This window comes from Cygnus olor, chromosome 7 (assembly GCF_009769625.2).
Source record: "Cygnus olor isolate bCygOlo1 chromosome 7, bCygOlo1.pri.v2, whole genome shotgun sequence".
Lineage (NCBI taxonomy): Eukaryota > Metazoa > Chordata > Aves > Anseriformes > Anatidae > Cygnus > Cygnus olor.
This window is the reverse complement of record NC_049175.1, coordinates 27859190-27880487: the sequence shown is the minus strand read 5'-3', so window position 1 is coordinate 27880487 and position 21298 is coordinate 27859190. Positions and strand designations below refer to the sequence as shown.

The 21298-nt window shown below is 39.9% G+C and overlaps 2 long non-coding RNA genes across 13 annotated transcripts in view; one reads left to right on the top strand and one right to left on the bottom strand.

The window, feature by feature from the left end:
* Positions 1 to 2326: 2326 nt before the first annotated feature.
* Positions 2327 to 21266, top strand: LOC121073207. 5 transcript variants are annotated; one of them, XR_005821548.1, is made up of 8 exons: positions 2579 to 2688; positions 6451 to 6619; positions 6921 to 7141; positions 14949 to 15019; positions 16105 to 16245; positions 19002 to 19124; positions 19554 to 19772; positions 21137 to 21266. It is a non-coding gene; the product is annotated as an uncharacterized LOC121073207 (long non-coding RNA). The 5 variants fall into 5 exon arrangements; XR_005821546.1 differs by lacking the exons at positions 2579 to 2688; positions 16105 to 16245 and adding an exon at positions 2327 to 2464; XR_005821545.1 differs by lacking the exon at positions 16105 to 16245.
* The window catches only part of LOC121073208, a 64566-nt gene continuing 50406 nt past the window's right edge, over positions 7139 to 21298 (bottom strand). For 5 of the 8 annotated variants that reach the window (XR_005821553.1, XR_005821550.1, XR_005821554.1 and 2 more), the window contains one exon: positions 19769 to 20427. This is a non-coding gene — a long non-coding RNA (uncharacterized LOC121073208). Of the gene's footprint in view, positions 9255 to 16094; positions 16214 to 19768; positions 20428 to 21298 lie in introns of those variants that run through there. The other 3 variants (XR_005821555.1, XR_005821556.1, XR_005821557.1) reach the window with 3 other exon arrangements.

Sequence of the window (21298 nt, the reverse complement as noted above, 5' to 3'; positions counted from 1 at the left end):
TCCATCATGCTTTCAAAGCCATTTAATGAAATGCAGAAGCTTTTCTCCCAGTATCTGAGATGCTCTATGTTTCAACTGTCAAAGGCCTGTGACACTGTCCCACCTAAAACCTTCAATCAGAAGCAGGAACTAGAACATTGTCAAATTAATGGCTGTGATGAGTTCATCACTGGAACAAAATCAAGGTAAATTTATTGACCCTAGATTTTTATTCTCTTTGCTTCAGGTGAGCAACATTACAGCCGACACAGCAAAGGTCTTCCCATATACCAGCTTTCCTTCCACCACGTTACAAACCTCACTAGCTTTTTTTCCACATTTTACAATCATTAATGAAAATAAAAAAAATATAAAAAAAAATACAGTCCTCATTACACAAAGCTTCTTTCCTTTCTTGTCACTTTCCCGTAAAGATCTGAATGCTCAATAATAATAATATAAGAAAAAAAAAAAAGAATGTCTGTCATAAGCATCATAAAATAGGCCATTCTGTAATCCGTATAAGCTCCACTTTTGGGACACTTATAAACATCTAATATACAAGATCCTAAATTTCAGGTCACCAGTAAAGGCAAAATACAAAATGGTCTTAATGTACTTCTATGTAGAGTAGCTTTTTGGAAAATTTTCCAGTCAAACATAAGTTGCAAGTGACACTGTAGGAGGTTCCTACAGAACACAGGCATGGTGATGAAACGGTTTCTTCTAACCCTTTATATTGTAAGGATGACTTACAATATAAATTTGTATATATGTAAAAATCATTAATCACCATAACAGATCACTGTCTGTAGCTTCTGAATGGAACTTTCTCCCATCTTTGGATATCATTGTTTCTGTGAAGTCTTCATGTCCCACGGTCTTTATGTTAGGGTTACTAAACAAGCTGTTCATTTAGATAAGCCAGTGCTCTGGGAATCTCTACCTAGCCCCCCAGCAAGTGATTTTCTGAATACTCTTTATGCCCCTTTATCCCAGCTGAATAATGCAGTCTGTATAAAGCTTTTTTCTTGCAATACCATTGCTAGACTGAGCACTAAAAATACCTTATATAATCACAACAGGGTTCATACGATAATATAAGCAAGAACAATAGGGATGATCTCTGTTTTGAATTGCATGAAATCATTTGGCATCTAAACTGCTCAGTTTTGAACTATGTGAAAATATAATTTGACTTTATTTTTTCAACAAAACATGCTGCACACAAGAACCATCTCTGCCATGAATTAAGGAAAAAATGTACTTACATTTCAATAGACATCACAAAGTTCCCACTACAAAAGTTTTCTCTTAGGAGCTGCCTTGTAATACTAGGTTATCCATCCCACCATGAAGTTCAAAATGTATTCTTATAATTGTGTGCATATATTTTCACTTATGAAGACTGCTGCTGCAGAAAGCCCTATAACATTGTTGAAAAATTCACATGCTGAGCTGAAACCACAGAACTTTGTTTCTTCTGTTTTGTGGGAAGCCATGTCATACAATGGCCTTTCATATTGTCATCCAGGCAGAACCCTTTCCATGACAATGAGATAACAATGCCCTTGAAGCTTTTCTTGTTTGTCTAAGTGAAACATTGAATATTTAAGAAAATGTCAGACATATCCGCAGCTTGCAGAAAGGAACAACAAAGGAGTGTTTATTATTTATTACAGTAGGACACAACTGTGATGCCAGGACTTTGTTATTGTAGATGCTCATAAAACACTGGCAGAGGAAGTTTGGAGGGATAGAGCTGTTAGTGACCTAAACAGGCAGCACTGGGGGTGCTAACATAAATAGAGACAGGAAAACAGTGGAAGGGAAGCTAAAGAGAAGCTTTAAAAGGTGCATAAGATATGTAAAATGCAAAGGGAAGTTCAAAGTTTTGTGGGGTGCAGTACTCCACCTGAAATCTGTGCTGCATGTTTATCACACAAGGGAACTGTGTTAGTGTTATTAAATGTTATTAAATGTTAACTTGGTACAGGGGTGACAGAAATACAAAACTGAAAAAAAAAATAGGGTCTCAGTGAAGAATGAGCTCCAGTGAAGAAAGCATCTTAGGGAACTCTTTCTGCTCATGCAATACTATAAAGCAAAACAAGCAAGTTAAATTTATTGCATATATTATCTGTGTGTAATGACTCATTCTTTTCTGGAGGAATGCAAGCTGACTTGCAATGCGCTTAAACATTACACTAAAAATATCTCTTTACCATCTACGCTCTGTCATACAGAAATATTTCTTGAAACTTTTTTTAAAACAATGACACATATTCCTGCTCAGTTCATCAGATCAGTAGGCTCTGACTGCTTCTAAAGCTAAACAGCTGCATGGGGGCCTTAATGATTAAACCTTAGAATATTAGGTGGCCTCATGTTCTTGCTAATTTGATTTTAGTATTCTGTTTTGTGCATCACACTGAACCTGATGTTTCCAGCTAACTACAGAAGGACAGCATGAGGAGGAAGGGAGGTAAATGGAGAGGGAAGTATGTATTGGTAAATGTCTGTATGGTAGACTCTATAACCAAAGGCTGTCTGATTTGGTAATATGCTGGGCTGCACTTTGTGTCTTTGTGAATTCCAGCCTGACCATCTTTCCCCAGTAACACTGGAATGAAACAGTCTATTGATTCTAAAGAAAGGCAGTTGTCTCAAAGGTCTCCTAGACTTGTGAGAAGCATAGCCCAAGGAAAGGTAAGAGGCTCCAACCACCAGCATACTCCTTACTTTAAATGATTGAGGCCACAAAGGTGATCATTTGTGAGACACAAATTGTTAAGAAGCCAGACCTTCTTAAGTCTACTGCTTGTGGCATTCTTTTAAACTGTGACAGATACTGATTTGATAAGGACATGTCCTTTGAAAACCTTTTCTGTTCTGTTGTGTGTTTTTTTTCTGTTTGTTTGTTTTTGTCAAAGAAATGCCAAGTTAATCAAAATGTAAACCTTTTCTGACGCCTATGTAGTTCATCTGTCTGAATGTTAACTGACTCTTGGCATTTTCTTTTAACCAGCTTGGCATGCTTATTTCAGGAAAGCCTGGATAGCCAAGGTCCGTGTCTGCTCCTTTATGGGGATTGCTTTGGGTCTGATCAGTCAAGGACCCCAGAGTCTCTCCTCTGAGCCTGACAGCCCTAAATTCTCAAGAGACCTGAAGGCTCCCAGGCTGCAGTATGTTTCTTCCCTGGTGGTAGAGCCCCATGTTCAGGCAACCTGAACAATGTTCTTCAGGAATTAGTTAAGGTCAATAAGGAAGAAGAAACCTTAAAGCCTTGGGAGTCAGATGGCCTAGACGTTTTGGGATTGCCTTTAAAGGAAAAAAAAAAAAAAAAAAAAAAGAAAAGAAAAAAAAAACTGATTAGAAATCATGATTAAAAAATAATAATAATAATGTTTTAATGATCTTTTGTGGCTGTTTGTGAGGATCAGAATTTTCGTTTTACATTCTAACGTTATTTTTCCCTTCAAAATTCAAAATAATGGACTTTGTTTCTGTACAGAAGTTATGATAAACCAGGCACTGGAATAGGCTCCCCAGGGAAGTGGTCATACTATGAAGCCTGTCAGAGTTCAAGAAGCATTTGCCAATGTTCTCTGGCATAAGGTTTGATTTCTGGGTGGTTCTCTGTGGAGCCAGGTGTTTGACTCCATGTTCCTTATGGGTCCCTTCCAACTTGGGATATTCTATGATTCTATGGATCCTTTCAGGGAGTTAAAACAATTATTGTCTGAACAATGCTGGGAGAAGGCTGTGTGCTCAGACTCTATTTGCAAAAAAGCACTAAATTCTGTTCATGGTGTTTTGCAAACAGGAAGCACAGGATCTGTTTATAATTTTGCCGTGTTTTAATTTTAAAATCATTATTGCCACTATAGAAGAAGCCAAAGGCCTGATATGAACCCCTTTATGCTACCATATTTGGTCATGTCATGCTTATATGTATATTACATGTGGATATCAGAAACTTATTTTTAGATGACAAATGAGACTTAGGTAGTTTAAAAATAGCCAGGGGTAAGGACTATACTGTCTTTTTAAAAGACAAAGTACAGCTGTTGCATGAGCAAACATGAACAAGTCTCTCCCTCAGAAAAACTGAGTTCTATAAATATGTAAGCAAGGTCATAAAGACAAACATACTGCAAAGAAAAATTATTCTGATCTAAGTATGTGTGTCAGCAAACTCAATGCCTATTCTGTATTCAGATTGGTACCATAAGAAAAGAAAGACATTTGGCGGCAATGTTAGAGAGTTGCAGTTCTGCAAATTTTGTTTAAGAATTTCTCCTCTGCTTTGCAGAAATGAAGTGGGAAAGCAGAAATACAGAAAAGCACTGTAACAAGGGCAGGTCCTGAAGCCAGTCAGCCACTAGCAGCAGAATTGATCAGCACTGAAAGATCTAGTAGAGAATAGATGGTTTGGTTTGGGTCCTCTGATGAATGAACAGAAAGTGACATGAACCAAATGTTGTTTTCTGTGGAAAAGTTTTCATTTTAGCAAATATACTTGCATTAGTTAAAAAAGAATAATCTATATTTAGAAAGGTGGTGGCCCCCAAAAATAACATCTCTGGAGGTTTCTAGGGTAGTAAGATACCTGAACGACCTACCTTTTCTATAAAAGTTACATGTGTTTTGGTAATCAGGTAGTAGGGTACCTTCCAATCAGTTTGTTACTATATGTTTTGACTAACCGAATGAAAGTCACTTTGATGGGCAAAACTGTTGTTTCAAGAGAGAAGCCCTATGACTTTTAAATTACTTGCAATTACAATTTCATGCCATTGTGATGTAAATGCATGGGAAGTCATGCTGACTAATGGGAGATGGCACCTGAGTCACGGAGTCACGATCTAATAAGCAAGTAATTACATGGGTTGTAATTAGCTCTTTTGGGGTATGAAAAGGGCTAAAAATGGGAGAGGACACTTTTTAGAGTCATTCCACAAGAGATCATCTTCATCTTCCTTATTTCTGAAATCCCAGAGTTTTGAGTGAGAGAGAAATCGTTCCCTGTTGGAAACGATTTTTTGATTTTAGCACTAAGGTTAGTTAGCTTACTGGAGGAGGGGGAATTGCCAGGGAAACATAGCTCTATAGTAGTTTAATGTGAGGCTTTTTAGAGGAACACAAGATATTTTACTGAAACCAGCACATTCATTAGAAACTTAGCTAAGCTATCATAAAGAATGAAGCAAATGGTGATCAGAAAAGCAGTATAGAAAGGAAATTAAGAGTAGTGAGATTTTGAATAGAATTTATAGGATCAGGATTGCTTTTCTGACATAAAGTTAACGCTACAAAAGCTAATTGCTAATACACCTCCATCTAACCAAGAGGAATCCATTCCCAATCAAACTATAAACCCCAGAGCCAGCTGAATTTTGATGCCCAAAAGAAAGAACTTATTTCTCTGAAACATTGGCTGCTGCAGCACTAGCTTCTAGCTTAAAATCCAGAGATGTCACAGCACACATTGCTAATCCACATCTTTTCTTGTCTCAGAACCAAAAATACTGGGTTTTTAGCTTGTGAGAGGTGATGAGATGCTCTTTTGAAAATATAAGTAAACCATTTTTCACTTCCAGACTGCAGAGTCGCATGTAGCCCATGAAGCTGTCAGTAACCAAAACAGTTACTTCTGACAGACGACCATTCACAACCATCTTTATTGTACTTCTTGACTACAAAAAGTTATTGTGAGGCTCACTGACAGTTTTAGTGAGAAACTCTAGTCCAAGCCCAACTGGGGAGAGAAAACCACAGACCTGAGTTTTTTTGATCAGACAAAAGACTTATTGTCTTTTGTCTTTTAAGCTTATTTACACTTGCCTACATGAAAGAGAGAGGGAGAAAGAGAGAAATGGCCTTCAAGTCTAACAAGCTGATATTTTTCATAAGCTATTCAATTCAGTGTGGATATGAAAGAGTTTTCAATACTAAGTGATTCTTTTGGTGTTAAGAGTGCCTCAGTGCCTTTTCTCCTGAGAATAATGCATTTTTAATAAATAGCCTTTTCTGGAGGCAAGATGAGTAGTACCATTTGTAATTCCAAGCAAATAGTAGTTTTAATTAAGAGCCCAATCCCCCCATGCCTTAATTTGATAGTCCACAACACTGGTTTCACTTGCATTTGTCATGTTCATTATTAATCTGCAAAATGAGCACTCACAAGACAAATGAGAGCAAAATACTCATAGGGTACATGTAATTAGCACACGACTTATTATGAATTGTGATGATCTCCTTGATAATTAATCAGGCTTAAGGTTGATGTTTGGAGACAGTCCAGCCACGAGATATTTCATCAAATAAGACCAAATTCCTCTGGGAACATACAAAGACATACTTACAAATGGGGAGGCAAAAACTACAGGTTTAAAAGAAACATTGTCTAATATTTGTTAACCCAGGCTTTAGCCTCCACTAATCAAAGCTGGAATTGTTTTATCTCAGGCTTCTGCAGAGAGGGCAGCCTTGTGCCCCTTGGCGGTTGAAGCACTTGAAGGACGCGGTGGAGCAGCTCTCCTGATGCATTGATTTGCTTTCAGAAGAAAATGCAATAGACCACCTGCAGAAGGACAGAGTGCAGTTACCTGTGAAGGGATGATAGAGCTGTGCAATAGTAAGGACTTGGATCTTAATTCCATAGCACAAAGTAGGAGCAGGACCCAGAGCCCAGTTTGTAGGGATACAGTCATGCTACAGAAAGAGGTACAGAAAGATAGTCAGGCTGCCGAGAGGCCTGGGATCACCTGTCTGTAAACAGGAAGAAGGGGTTGAAAGCAAAGCTCAGTATTAACATGTCCCCATCCACCTTAGCCTGGGCTGTTTTGCAAGCCCTCATTTTCTCCCAAGTAGAAGTGCTTACCCTTCTTGGGTTGTTTTTTTATTTATTTATTTTTCCTCTCTCCATTAAAATGCAGCTGAAGAAGCGTTCAGAAGACTTCTCAGCAACAAGCTGGAGCCATCAGCCAGGAGAAAGGGGCTGAGGCCGGTGTGGATGCAGCCCCATGAGTACCCTGCTACCAGAGTGCCTTTGGTGGGGTACACGCCTCTCGGAGCTAGACCATTACGAAGAGAGACCTCCAGTCACCTTCAGTCACCTCCAGCCTCTTGCAACATCTGGCCTGGGCATCAGAACAATGTAAGATTGGTCTGAAGGGTATTTCAGTTCATAATTAATTTTCTGGTATTCAACACATGTTGTGCCTTCCCACTGGCATCCACAGAGGAGGGAATTTGGCCATACATGGTTTTGTTCCTTTGGTTGGTTGGTGTGTTCCTTCATTTGGCCTCTGCATGCTATCAGTTAACACCACAAGTGTCGTCAGCTCCAATGGTAATACAAGACCCAGGCCATTTAGGAGCAGTTAAGTGATGTCAGTCTGTGCCTTTGCTGGGATTAAGAGTAACTGGAACTGACTTTAATTTATTTGTTTTATCTTCCCTGCTACCACACTCTTAAGCACCTGCCTCATAAAATCCCTGCATAAATGATTAAACACATAAGGCCCTCAAAGCTGTAAGAATGCTACAAGATGACAAAGAAGAGAGTGACAGTAACTGTTCATGTGTCATCAAACAATCCTCCATCCAGGGCACACAGATACGGATGAAAAAGCCTACCATCTGTCACTAGCAAATACCCGAACATTATCCAGTGGTGCAGCAAAGCTCTCTGTGTCTCTGTTTTGTGATATTCATCAGCTATTCCCACTCCATTTATTATGTACAATACATTTTGAGTGTGTAGGTTGCAATGCAATGCTGAGCCCATAGAAGCCAGCCAACCTTTGCCTTATCTCTCACAAAATAGATTAACATTTTTCTGTATTATGGCTTATTTACCATAATTGCTTTATACATGTGTGGCCAACACTGAATTGCTTTTCTCAGGCTTCCCTTTAGAAAAGTAGACTTCTGATGACTTGTTTCTCCCACTTCGCAAAGTCATTAAGACAAAATGTCCTCTTCAGTATTTCACTGGTAAATTTGCAATCTGTCTCTATTACCACATCAGTGTAGCTAAAGACATGCTACAATTTGTATTCAACCTGCATGAAAAAACTGAATGTGAGGTATTACAGGTTGTTGCATTCATGAAGCTTTTATACCTGGAGAGAGAACAATGCTCAGATTTGATTAAAATTGTATTTTCTGCCCTTGCCACATCAAACTGTTAAGCACTTTAGACATGTCCAAAGCACATTAACCTGCTAAAGCTTGGCACAGCTGCACCTAGCTGCTTCTGCTGAAATGATGCTAATGTTTAGTTTGCACAGCACATACTGTAAGTGACTATGGCAGGACACCTCTGCTTGCTTGAGGAGATTTTCATTTTACCACTGTAGGAAAGAAGTGGGGAGGACCTTTGGACTTGACTCTAGACTGGAGGTCATGTCTCTATGTCTGGCTGCTGCAAAAGCGCCTGATGGAGCTGTTGGACAGCCAGTAAATGAATTCAATAAAGCATAAGCCAGCTTACCAAACAAATTATTGCTCCACCTCTTGTCAGAGCTGTTCATGTGCTTAATGTACTTGTAGTGGAGTGATTTCTCTTCAGTTCCACTGGGTACAAACAGCCTTTCAGGGCACCAGAGGTTTGGCAGCAAGCACAGTCTGTGAATTATAATGCTCCAGTACTGAAAGGAGGACATCGGTCCATGCAAAGCAGCCAGGGACAGCCAGAAGGAGGGAGGGCTGATGGCCTGGTCTTCTAGAAATGCAGCTCCAGCTCTCTGCCCTTCCACACAATGCCTCTTGCTTCTTACTTGGGAAAGCCATGCAGCTGTCTGTGCTTCAGGCCCTTACAGAGGACATCCACTGAGAGAGTGTGGGGCACACTGAGACCCTGGAGTGAGGCCCAACTGTTCGCACATTTGTGATGCTCCTCCTTAGCAAATGCTGCCTCTGCAATGCACTTGCTGAATAGCTGAGGCTAGCAGGCACCACTGGAAATCATCTATTCCAGCCCCAGTCAGAGCAGGGTCAGCTACAGCAGGCTGCCCAGGACTCTGTCCTGTCAGTCCTTGAATATCTCCAAAGATAGAGACTCAACGCCTCTCCAGACAGCCCACTTCAGTGTTAAACAAGAACCCTGCTAGCAAGAACCAGTGTTAACAGGAGTGGCTAAGATGAAGCATGAGACAGGCCTGGGCTTCTGCCCCCTGCGTTTTCTTCTCCAAGGCTGGTATACCATCAGGCTGGTATCTTGACACTTAATGGTAGTAGTATATTTTATATGTTGGTCACTCCTCCTAGGAAAGGAAAAAAAAAAAAAAAAAAAAGAAAGAGAGGGAGAGAGAAACTGTTGGTTTTAGTGAAGATTACAGGAAGATGAAAGTTAGATTTGGTAAATAGTTTTTTAGAAATGAGTAAATGATTTTTTTTTCCCTTAAAATTTATTACTAATATTTATTCCAATCAGTTTTGGTTGGAAATAATTATTTCAGTATTTTGATTTTTCTTTGTAATTTTCCTCAACTATGCAGAATGCATAGTTGAAATAGAAATATTGTCCTCAGCACAATTTGTAAATTCAAAAAATTTAGCTAGCTTTGAAAAGCCAAATATAAGGTGCAACTTAGTGGTTCTGATTGGAAAGTACAAAGGCTTTGAAAAGCCATAGAGCAACAGAAGGACTAGAAAACATGTGGGGGCAGAATGGGGAGAAAAAAAGTCACAGGAAAAACAATTTGATTAATTTCTTGATGATCTAGAATGATTTTCTTTGTAATATTTTGTAAAGGCTGAGCAATTCTTCCTTTGGAAGATGGAAAATTATGTCCACAGTGTCTGTCTCCCTGCAAAATCCCTAAGAAAAACCCAAGCATGCAGTTTCATTGAACTCTAGCAGTTGGCAATGGTGTTTTCCTTCCACATACTGTCTGTGGGAAAAGGTAAGAAAAGTCATCTCGGTTCCTGGGACGGCAAAGGAGGCAAACAGGGCCTTTGAATCCCATGGAATATGTAATGACCATATCTGAGAGGAGATTATGCAGCAAGCAAGGTAGAGAGTGTCAACTGAATCACTGCCAAAGTAATGACAAAAATAAATAAATAAAGGTAAAAGGTTACAAAGACAGAATAGGACTCATTTCCTCCTTGAATGTGAGGGAACAGGCAGTAAAGTTAATTAACTGCTTCCGAGATGGATGGGCTCCACAGTGTAGTCTCCCAACTGTCAGGGAAGTCACCCTGCTCAGCGTTTGTTCAACTAATTGCAATTAGCAAACAAGTGATCTTTCTCATCAATTGATTAGGCTTCCTTAGTGTCAGGGTACTGATGGCTACCTGACTTTCCCTGTGTTTTTTTCCCCATGCTTTGTTGATAGTTGCCTCATTTCAATAGTCACTGAGCTATACTCCCATCCCTTCAGTCAGCAAAGGAGCCTCCTTGGGCTTTGCCACACTCCAGGCAACAATTATCAGGAATGAAGTTGCTGTCCATTCTGGAAGTGGTGATTAGTGAGATTATCTTGCCTCAGAGGCCCTTGTAGGGATGCGTGGATCACTTACACTGAGAGACTGTGAACCTCATATGTTGACTGAGGATATTTTCTATTAACCACTACTAGAAATAGTGGAGAAGACTCACAGTAGAAGAAAGCCAAAAATTACGCTGCTGCTCTGAAGTGTTTAACAGCTCATCTGTCAGTGCCACGCCAGGTCTCCAGCTCCTATCTATCAGTGCTGTTCCATGGACTTAGGTTGCACACTCTCACATCAGTGAAGCATCTGACACCATGACAGCTTGTATTCTCTCTTCCGCTGAGCACATTTTTGTCCATTAAAACTGATAATGGATTATAGATTGAGATCAAAATTCCTTCTCAGCATTAACAACGCCCTTAATTACAAGCCGATAATCCAAAATCAAATCCCACCACTAACGTCAAGTATTATACTGAACAAACTGTCCTTTCCAGGGAGAACTGACGAGGATATATTTCCAAACATTGATCTTTATGACTGTAAGTAAACATGTAAAGACAGCTTTGATAAAGAGCTTTATCATATACCCTAAAACAGTTTGTCACATCAACTGTAAATACCAGGATGCTGTATTTTATGGTACCAGGAGCTTTATACTTAAAAAGGTAAAAGCTACTTGTCTGTAGATGCTCTAAAATCTTCTGTAAAACTTAGTCTATGAATTTTGTTGTGAGGCAGATTTCATCCTTACTGAAGAGTCCATTTTTTAGTGAAATTCCAAGAAAAATTTAAGGTCTGAGTCAGAAATCAAACGAGAAAAATGTTTTTCTCATTTGTTATATGCAATCACCACATTCACCAGCTTTATATTATTGTCACACACAAAGTCATCATGTCTCATCTGTCTATATTTACTCATTTATCACGTACTTAAAATCATAAGTATGATTTTAAGGAGCCTACACTCTGGCACAAGTTCCTCAAATTCTCATGATTGCCAGCTCATGTCTGGAGATCTCAGTACAAGACAGCAGGTAAATGTAAAACCAAAAACTGTCATGCCCTATACAACTATCTGTGTATTCCATTTCACACTTTACACATCAGTTCTTAGCACAAAAATTAGGTAATCCCTTTCCATTCAGCTAGTCCACTTCAACAAAGATCTATAGTGAACTCTATGGACTGTCAAATCTGTTTCATTACAACACTTTTCATTTAAGGAAAAAATGCCTTTGCTCATTTCAACTCTCAAAGCAGATTATCTTCACTCAACGTGGAAAGCAGTAATGATGGACTAGGAGAGGAATGAGGACTGGCTTCTGTATTTCAGACCAAATGCTCTCTCTTCATTCCTATCCAGTTCCTCAGCCAGTCCATTCACCACACTGCTATCGAATGTGTCTCAGCCCAGAGACTCTCATTTACTGGAGCAAATGAGCCAATAAATCTAACATGTCATAATCCAAAGCCAAGCAAAAAACACGGGCCTGAATCTTCCACCAGAGTAAATCTGCACAGCTGGAGTATATCCTCTACTCAGTTTTGATTAATATCAGCTGAGGATATGACCAAATTAGTATAGATCTTATCACTAAAGCTGTATTGTGGAATTTATATGGGTTGGTGTGTTGGTAGGTTAGAAGAGCTGGTCATAATGCATATCAAAACTGGGACCTCTTCATAATGACACCCTCTTTTCTTCTTCCTGTAAACATCAAATGGGATCTTGTGTGCCTCTCCTATTAACATGTCTCCTGTCCTTGTAGATATCTAAGAACAAATTCCAGGGAGTTCACAAGGCTCTGAGGACCTACTGCTTCAGCCTGGACCAGAGTTCAGTTATTTGGTGGGGGGAAACTGCATATGAATGAAAATGTGTCTTGGGAAGTAATTTTTTTTGCTTTGGGTAAGCAGGGAAATAAAATTTTCCAGATAAAGGCAGATCTACCTGCCATATCCCTTCCCAATGTCCTTTTCCCAGTCATCTGGGACTAGTGTCCCAGGCCATCTGCTTCCTTCTGCTAGCTTCTCCACCTGAAGGTAGGAGAAACACAACACAAGTCATCACAGTAGAATAAATGACTCCACAGACTCTTTGTGTCTGCTTATAATCAAACTCTAATTGCTACAGCCAAGGGAATGAGAAAAATATTGTAGTAAATAGGTCAGGGAGAAAATGATTTCTTCTGAAGATTTCCTACTCTGTTTGAGCAAAGCCTAAATCATGATCCTGTCATTCTTCACGTGATTTAGCTTCTGGAAGTTCTTTACATCCTGGAGCTACAATGTCAGCACATCCACATATGTTCACGTTTTCTCTGCAAAACTTTGCTGTAGTTGCTTCTTGCCTTCATGCTGGCTACCATACGCAATCAGGCTGCATTGAGGATGAAAGGTATTTTTAAAAAGGGAGAACCTAAAAATCCATTGAAAGTCTCTACTAATCTCCTCTACACTTGTGTTACAGCTGTGCAATAATTTCCTGGACTCATTACTATGGAAACATTTTGTGGCCATATTATGCAGTCCAGCAGTTACCAACATCGAATCTTCATTCACTTGTAAATGATACATCATCTCCATTTCCACATGCATAAGAAAATGATTCTATTAATACGATTACAGTTCTGACGTTTCCTAACTAAGGCAGCCTGTCACAGCATCTGCAAATCCCAGAAAAATGTGCTGTTTCTCTTCATTTTCACACATGTAATCTGCTTTAACTCTATTGTTTGTGTTCTAGTTTCCAGAGAGTGGTGTTGTGTGGAGAAGGAATGTGGGTGAGATGAAAATTTGAGGACTGTAACAGCACCTGTACCCTATCAGATCAAGAGTCACTCCAGTCAGAGTCCTGTAGGTGTGGTAGGTAGCAGAAACCTAGGGAGGAAGCAGAAAAGGAATGTGTAGGGACATCTTTCCAACAGTATAGTTTCAGTTTCCCATGTAGACTTGGAGACTTTCTGTGTTGGAAGATTCATTTGTTCTGTCATGTTTAATAGTTGTAGTTAAACCCTTCTTCCACCGAACCTGTTCAAATTATTTCAAGACCATCTCTCCTTTTGTCTTGCCTTCAGCCTGGAGTAAAAGTAGCCTTTTTCTCCAGCTGAAGAGATCAAGTCTATTTAATATCTCTGTATAAAGAAACCATTTGATATCTGTGATCATCCTTCTCTTTTTCTTTGTACTGTTGCATACATCCTCTTTCAGATGGGGGGACTGTTAAATATTATAATGAATATTCAGACAATATTCCACAGTGACGCTTCTCTTGTCCTTTTCTTTCATTGGTTATCTTTTTCTAATACTTCATACCACTTAATTTGTCATTTGTAAACAATCAGACTGAATATCAGTAATTTGTTCTCTTTAATGTTGGATGCAGGACTTGAACATATACTAAGTACATTTGTGGACAATATTCAGCTGGGAGGAGACACTGACTCCCTCGAGTGTAGAGAGGCCTTATAGAGGGATCTTGACAAATTAGAGGGCTGGGCAATCACCAACCACATGATGTTCAACAGGAGCAAGTGCTGGATTCTGTATCTGGGGTGGGGCAACTCTGGATATATGTACAGACAGGGGGAATGAGAGCCTGGAGAGCAGCCCCACAGAAAGGGGTCTGTGGGTTCTGGTTGATGGTAAGATGAGTATGAGTCAATATGAGTGTGCCCTGGCAGCCAGAAGGGTCAGCCATATCCTGGGGTGTGAGCAAAGCATTGCTAGCCAGCTGAGGGATGTGCTTGTCCCTGTGCACTGGTACAGCCTCACCTTGAGCACTGTGTGCAGTTCTGGGCACCACAATATAAGAAGAACGTAAAACTATTAGAAAGTGACCAAAGGAGGGCTAAGAAGGTGGTGACAGGTTTAGAGGGCAAGAGGTATGAGGAGCAGCTGAGTTCCCTTGGTTTGTTCAGCCCAGAGCAGAGCAGGCCAAGGGGAGGCCTCATGGCGGCCTGCAGCTCCCTCACGAGGGGAGCGGAGGGGCAGGCGCTGAGCTCTGCTCCCTGGGGACAGCGACAGGACCCGAGGGAACAGCATGGAGCTGGGACAGGGGAGGGTCAGGCTGGGGGTTAGGGAAATGTTGTTCACCAAGAGGGTGGTCGGGCACTGGACCAGTCTCCCCAGGGCAGTGATCATCGTCCTTAGCCCATCAGAGTTCAAGACGTGTTTGGACAATGACCTCAGATAAATGCTTTTATTTTGGGGTGGTTCTGTGTGGAGCCAGGAGTTGAGTGTGATGATCCTTGTAGGTCCCTTCCAACTCAGGCTATTTTATGAAAACACTATGGTTTCTTTCTTGAATAGTAATTTCAATTCCATAGCCCATCATAGTGTTAAGGGCTTGCTTTTTCCGTAACTATGCAGTCACATTATTAACATTGAATTTCAGCTTTTCCAGACCACTTAGAAATACGCTGATGAGCACAGATGCAACACAACTCCCCTGGTGGCTTCTCCACAAGAAAGCAGTCCATTTCCTCCCTCATTTGTTTTTTTTTACCTTTTGACAGCTAATTCAAGAGAGAAAATCCATGTTCATCCCATGACACCTTAGCCTTTGGAGAGATGCTTCAACAAAAAGGTTTGGAAACTAGAATATACTATATTAATTGTGTCACTGTTCCCTGAGTATTGTGAGACTTAATGTCTCTCACAAAAAGATGTTTTAACTCTTATCTAATTAACTCATATATATATAATTCTTTTCTTTATTATAACTTCCTTCAATTTCCCTGCCACAAACTGAATACTAGTTTGTAGCTTCCTAAGACAAAAGAAGATTTTTAGATTATTTTTTCAGCAACTTAAAATATTTTCAATTTATCTTGGATTTTCCAAATTATCTTTAAAAAGAAAAAATAATATTTTAAAACATTTTTAATATCAAAACATCCCTTTGCATAATGGGAAATAAGTGGCACATTCACCGCACTTGAAGGATACACATAGGACAGTATTATTGAAATTAAATTCATTGATATCTCCTGGCACAACAATGAGAAACCCTTCCCTCTGCCATTCAGTTTCACCAATATTTACTCAAGTGAAAGTCAAATAGAAAGGAAAAAGAAAATAAGAGGAGGGAACACCTATACTTTCTTTTTTCTTTTTCTTTTTCTTTTTCTTTTTTTTTTTTTTTTTTTTTTTTTTTTTTTTTTTTTTTTTTTTTTTTTTTTTTTTTTTTTTTCTTTTTTCTTTTTTTTTTCTTTTTTTTTCTTTTTTTTTCTTTTTCTTTTTCTTTTTTTTTTCTTTTTTTTCTTTTTCTTTTTCTTTCCTGAATAGTTCCAATCCTAACCTATCTTCTGTTCCCATATAAGAATCTCCTACCACTGCAGGGAATGGCGAAGGTTATTATCAACTAGGAAAATGTTCAATGCCCTAGAAAGTTTCTTGGAAAGGGACCTATTCCCAAGTTCCTTTCTGTCTTTGAAACTGCTTGTTACTTTTGGAACAGCACTTTGTGATGTCCTTGAAATAACAAATCTATCAGGCATTGGAAACTATTTAGAAGCCATCTTTACTAGCTATGTAAACAGAAAGTTGATTCCTTTTGCTCAAAGCTATGTAATGAGGAAGTGGGCAAGGAAAGTAAGAGCATTTCAAAGGACTAGAGCAGAAGTCTCAAGACCCATGAACACTGGAGTGTTGCACAGTGCTACATTGCAGCATCTGTTGTCCTGTGCCTTGGGATGCTGCAGGCACTGAGGGGATGCAGTGTCACTCTCCTTTACGCATAGTGTTGGTCTGAGGCAACCACTTCACTTTCCTGATTTGTCTGCAAATAAGAGAAGGGCAAAAACATTTTAGGTGAGGGCAAGGTGAACTTCAATACTGCTTTGTTTCAGAACTGCTTTCTTGCTTGTCCTTTATACTCCCCTGCTCTGTTGATATTTTTCCCTCAGCCATAGCATGAATATCTCATTTTGACTGCTTATTCCCTGAAGCTAAAATACAAACCCTGCCTTCTTGCCCTTGTTCTCCTCCCAGCCTTGCTGGCATTTCTCTCTTTTTGCACAAATCTGTACCAACAATAGCTGCTCCATCCTCATATTCCTTCATGTCTACCTCAATGCCTCTCAATCTCTCCACCACTGAATGTCAATAATGACATTCTTTTGGCATTCCTCTTCTTTTACATTCTTTCTGCTGCTTCTATCCCTCAAGAACTCACTACTCTCTTCTCCTTTCCTACCCACTGCTGTAATTATAATTTTTCCAGTCTGTCAGTTACACCAGTTTCAGCGAATTGTTTGTTTGCTATACCAAGAAACACTATTTTCTTCCCTGTGCCCTATATGAGACCTATAATTACCACAGAGAACTGACAGTCAGCTATTCCTGAAAACCCCACAAACCATAAAGTAGGAAGATTTAAACAGGCAATAATAGCTAGAGTTTTTAAAATATTTATTGAATTATTCATTATGAGGATGGAGTCATGAGGGCTGGGGGTGGCAAAAGTCAAATAGTTGAGGATAAAGACAGAGACTGATTTATCAGGCTGTGAATGAGGTAATGAATGCCATATTTGACTTTCTTTCTCCACCAGCAGTCATACACCAGCTCTATATAACGTGCCTAACACTGATCTGCACTCTGTTCATTCCTGCCTCCATGTTCTGCCCTGACACTGGTGGGCCACACACAAAAACAGGGCTGGAGCTTTTTTTTTTTTTTTTTTTTTTTTTTTTTTTTTGTGGCTGAAAGTAGTAAGGTAGTATTTGAAACTTCCTTGTGCAAAGACATGCTGTTTAGGATGGATCATGTTGGCCAAAATCCTACTAAATTCTGGTTTGTAAGCTTAATTCTTGATTAGAAGAAAGAGAGAAACACAAACACTTGCATGATGTGCAACAGTAATCCTGAGAAAGGAAGTCTGGATGAAGAACTAGTCCAAAGCTCATTTTATCTAATGGGCTCCAGAGCAAGCCATCAAATGGGCACTGTGGTTACATTAATTCCTCCTTACAGCATAATTTGTCATAGTACAGAATCACTCTGACCTTCAGTCTGGGACTGTCCTCCATGCAGTCTTGAGGGACTTGGACGTTTAGAGACCTTAAATACAGGCAGCATGACTCCCCAAATATTGTCACACAAAAAATATTCTCTTAAATCTTCAGGGACTTTTTCACTTAGAGAAGAGAGTAGTTGATAAAATCAACACTAATACTACATCGTTCCACTTTGCTCTTAAAAGAGAAGTCCTAATTAATTATAGTGTGAAGCCATCTTCATTTTATCATGTCTTAATATCTGTCAGGAAGTTGTAAAGACAATTTTTATTTATTTTTTTAATGTGGAAAAAGAGTTAATAATTTATAGGATCTTAATAGAGACTATTCCACCTGGCATTTTAATAAGACAATAAGAGGCATTCTAACCATCTCAGTATTATTCTTGCTTTACTACTCTGTAAGTGAAGAGGCTTAAATGATGCCTAAAGATAGTGGCACAGGGACATTTCCGAACCCATATCTAGAAATCTCTAGATGTGAATATGAGATAGATAATAGATATGAGAATAGATACTGAAAACGTCTGTATTGACTGCTCTCTCCTCCATAAATTAGCAACAGAGCTTTGAGGGATGCTGGACAGCCCCAGAGATGAATACAGAGTAGCCTAGGAGTTAAATGGGTTGTCCAAGGTGATTTTTCAGAGATTACCTTCTCCTTTTCACTCCCACACCCTGCAGCCGTACAATGAAGTTGCTCCAAGACACTCAATGCCAAGAAAGAGACAATGTTTTATCTGAAGCAAAAAAATATATATAGCTCTCCTCTTGCAACACTCTCCCCAGTTTCAGGCACAGCTGCTAATAATAAACTTTGCAAAGCAAGTATTGGGGTTTGAAAGAGAAATGACAAGAAAGGGAATGAAAGGAATGGAGCCTTTGATGGTTACTTGTCCCCAGAGTGATTTGCATTTGTTTTCTGTGCTGGGAACAAGCAGGAAAATCCAGTAAAGTCAGAAAATACATTGTAACCCCTGTGTCAAGTTTCTGTGGAGATTAAAGTTAGCATTGTGTTTTTTTTTCAACCTCCTAGACCTAGAAAGATGTTTTCATCAGTGTCTTTTCTTTCTGAGGCTGGATTTTTTTGGTTTTGGTTTCCTAGATGACCTTTAATTTCTAACCAGTTCCCTGAATAACAGTCATAATTACTGTAGAATGCTGGTTTCCCATTTCACAGGTGGCACATAACAAAGCTGGACACATGGAGATCAGCACGTTGACCAGCACACTGATTACTCTTGAGACTTTAATCTCAGAAACGCTCAACAGCCTTAGTTAATATACAGTCACTGTGTGACCCCACAGCTCTCAGTCTCTGTAGCAAATCCACAGCCTACAGACAAAGAAGTATACATCTGTTAAATAAAGCACAGTCACCAACTTTCACACCTAAAACATGACTGCAAGGGCCTCGTTTCTTTTAAAGAGATTTTAAAAGAGAGAGAAATCTATGTCTTTTAGGAATAAAAACTAATTTGGCTAAAAGGGAACACAGAACAAACTTTCCCTTGGGCAAGGTACCCTGTAATATATCAGCCTCTTGCAGTTTGCCTGCTTACAGACCAGTCGCAGGGAAAGACTGGTCCTGCTGCTCCAGCTGCTCCTGCTCTCCTGACTTCCAGAGGATCACACATGGGTGATAGGTCTTGATCTCATGGTGGAGGGGAAGGTAAGCATGCAAATACTGACAGCAGTGCAGGAAGCACAGAAACTCTCTGGCTCTTGCTGCTGGGCTTCTTGGGGCGAACTGGGATGAGAAGGAGTCCCCTGTCCCTTGTGTTCTCTAGGAACTACCTTCTGACACATTCTGGACACTGGGGACTTTCCACATTTGAATGCGGGGCAGTTTTTCCTTCCTGTCTGTCTTTCAAAGCCTGTCGTGGCAGCTGAAATAGAAAGCTTCAGTTTCTCCCCCTTGGCTCCCTGAGAGTAACCCTGGGGAGGCTGCCACATCCTCCTTGCCTCAACCCTGGGCTCCACCACAGCTCTCTAGTGGGGCTCTCGTAGCCCAAGTTCACCACTACATTGTCACCCCCCTTGCAGATAACTACATTCTGCCTCAAATCTGTAATACTCCTGTTCTTCTGCAACATGCCAGCCCTTCAGGTAAACCCGGAGCCTTCTAGCAGCCAGAAAAACACCTTGTCCTGGAAAGGGTCCAGCTCCGTGCAGGCCTGCAGCTCCTGCCCCAACAGAGTTGCTGCCATGGTCCTCGGTGCCCGCCTGTGCCAGGGGATGCCCCAGCAAAGAAGACCACCACGTCTGAGATACTTGATCCATGCAGGCAAACCATGCTGAAGAAGGGAAAAACCAGAAGGTGAATGCTGTCATTCTGTTCCCTCTCCCTCTTCACTCTGGTCCAGCCTGCTCATCTTTCAGGATGTTGCATTATAAAAGCAAATACCTGGAAGCTCAGCATGAAACACATCACCTTTCTGGTATACGTGATCACTAGCACAAGCCCCGAGCTGGCTGTTGAAATAGAGATTTTCTCAGACAGATTTCCCAGTCTGTTTCATGCTTTTTTCTAAAGAACAATAGACTCATGCATTAGGTTTTAATTGTCCCCCATAACAACACCACTGTTTCCTGCTCCAGACTTTTTCTTTCTGTGCTCATTTTTTTCTCCTCCCTACTGTTGCAAATGATACCCACTGAGCTCTGCAAAGAGAAGCATAATGGACTGCTGTTCAGCTTCGTTCTAGAGATAAGCAAAGAGCAGGGAATATGCCAAAAGGAACAATCTTGAATTGTCTGAATTGGCCACATTACCTAAGAGTCATTTTTAGGAAAGTCTGTCGTTCAGGGTCAAGCTGAGTTCACACCCTGCAATTCGCAGAACTGGTGTCATTAAAGGAAAGAATTCCTGCTCTGCCTGCGCTCCACAGTGAGCCAGCAGATTGCCATCCTGACGAGGCTCCCAAGGGACAGGCTTCAAGCAACCACTTTGGGTAGTTTATTAGACTTTTACTCTGAAATAAAATGACAGAGTGATAAAGAATGTACAGTTATCTCTTGCTGCTGCTGTATCATTGGAAGTGTTTCTTTGCCTGTACCTTACACAGAATAAAACGTTGTTTCAGAAACTTCTTGTAACTGATGTAGGATACTGACATTGAAATTGATTTATTTAAAGAAAAAAGAAATTCCAGTATGTGATCTCCAGAAATACTGCATAAAGGTTTCTCTTCTAGCTTTCAAAGTTTCGATTTGACTCTAAATTCCAGGGTGATCATTTGTAATGCAGAAACCTCTCTATGTGATTAGGTTAGCTCCACCAAGCAAAACTGCAATTTAGGAGGTCACAGACAAAAGTACAAGGAAGGAATTTTAAAAATCCTTTCCTCTCTCTGTTAGAATTCATACTTTTAAAATCTAGGGAAGTTTTGTGTGTGTGTTTTTGTTGTTTGTTTTTTGTTTGTTTGTTTGTTTGTGTGGGTTTTTTTTATAGCCTTGAGTCGTGATTTTGTAAAACTCCAAATTCAGGAGAAAATCCAGGTTAGATCTTCGAAGACGCGTGACAAGATAGAAAACAGCTGCTCACTGAAGCTCAGTTTTCTGCCAAAATGCTGCCTTATGACAAATGCATCGTCTTTCAAAATCATTAATCAATCTTATATAAAAATATTCTATAACACTTCTTTATAGGCTCAGACACTAACTTCAGTGTTTTTTTGGCAGGGGGAGAACATTTAGGAACTGCAAGGAAACCATGATAGAAGGCAATCAAGACCAGATTCTAAAAGCTAGAAAAATGGAAAAAAAAATGTTTTCAAGACTGGAAAGCTTCTGAAATAATGGAGGACATGCAGGAAAAAAAAAAAAAAAAAAAAAAACTCAGAG